We start from the raw sequence: 1,861 nt of genomic DNA on the forward strand, positions 1-1,861 counted from the left end.
CAGAAAACTAAAATACTCATGAAAGAAATTGAAGAAGACACAAAGAAATGGAAAAACGTTCCATGCTCATGGATTGGAAGAACAAACATTGTGAAGATGTCAATGCTACCTAGAGCAATCTACACATTCAATGCAATCCCCATCAAAATACCATCCACCTTTTCCAAAGAAATGGAACAAATAATCCTAAAATTTGTATGGAACCAGAAGAGACCCCGAATAGCCAGAGGAATGTTGAAAAAGAAAAGCAAAGCTGGTGGCATCACAATTCTGGACTTCCAGCTCTATTACAAAGCTGTCATCATCAAGACAGTATGGTCCTGGCACAAAAACAGACACATAGATCAATGGAACAGAATCGAGAGCCCAGAAATGGACCCTCAAATCTATGGTCAACTAATCTTTGACAAAGCAGGAAAGAATGTCCAATGGAAAAAAGACAGTCTCTTCAACAAATGGTGTTGGGAAAATTGGACAGCCACATGCAGAAGAATGAAACTGGACCGTTTCCTTACACCACACACAAAAATAGACTCCAAATGGTTGGAAGACCTAAACGTGAGACAGGAGTCCATCAAAATCCTAAAGGAGAACACAGGTAGCAACCTCTTCGACCTCAGCCGCAGCAACTTCTTCCTAGAAACATCGCCAAAGGCACGGGAAGCCAGGGCAAAAATGAACTATTGGGGTTTCATCAAGATGAAAAGCTTTGCACAGCAAAAGAAACGGTCCACAAAACCAAAAGACAACTGACAGGATGGGAGAAAATATTTGCAAATGACATCGCAGATAAAGGGCTAGTATCCAAAATCTATAAAGAACTTATCCAACTCAACACCCAAAGAACAAATAATCCAATCAAGAAATGGGCAGAAGACATGAACAGACATTTTTCCAAAGAAGACATCCAAATGGCCAACAGGCACATGAAAAAGTGCTCCACATCACTCGGCATCAGGGAAATCCAAATCAAAACCTCAATGAGATACCACCTCACACCCGTCAGAATGGCTAAAATTAACAAGTCAGGGAACGACAGATGTTGGCGGGGATGTGGAGAAAGGGGAACCCTCCTACACTGTTGGTGGGAATGCAAGCTGGTGCAACCCCTCTGGAAAACAGTATGGAGTTTCCTGAAACAGTTGAAAATAGAGCTACCGTTCGATCCAGCAATTGCACTACTGGGTATTTACCACAAAGATACAAATGTAGGGATCCGAAGGGGTACGTGCACCCCAATGTTTATAGCAGCAATGTCCACAATAGCCAAACTGTGGAAAGAGCCAAGATGTCCATCGACAGATGAACGGATAAAGAAGATGTGGTATATATACACAATGGCATATTATGCAGCCATCAAAAGGAATGAGATCTTGCCATTTGCAATGACTTGGATGGAACTGGAGGCTGTTATGCTGAGTGAAATAAGTCAATCAGAGAAAGACATGTATCATATGACCTCACTGATATGAGGAATTCTTAATCTCAGGAAACAAACTGAGGTGTGCTGGAGTGGTCGGGGGTGGGAGGGATGGGGTGGCTGGGTGATAGACTTTGGGGAGGGTATGTGCTATGGTGAGCGCTGTGAATTGTGTAAGAGTGTTGAATCACAGATCAGTACGTCTGAAACAAAGAATGCAATATATGTTAAGAAAAAAAAAAGGAAGAAGATAGCAGGAGGGGAGAATGAAGGGGAGTAAGTCAGAGGGGGAGACGAACCATGAGAGATGATGGACTCTGAAAAACAAACTGAGGGTTCTAGAGGGGAGGGGGGTGGGGGGATGGGTTAGCCTGGTGATGGGTATTGAGGAGAGCACGTTCTGCGTGGAGCACTGGGTGTTATGCACAAACAATGAACCAT

Source organism: Eumetopias jubatus, unplaced genomic scaffold (genome assembly GCF_037043125.1).
Source record: "Eumetopias jubatus isolate StellerSeaLion01/CBP00866 unplaced genomic scaffold, mEumJub1_p1.0 scaffold_7, whole genome shotgun sequence".
NCBI classification, from domain to species: Eukaryota; Metazoa; Chordata; class Mammalia; order Carnivora; family Otariidae; genus Eumetopias; species Eumetopias jubatus.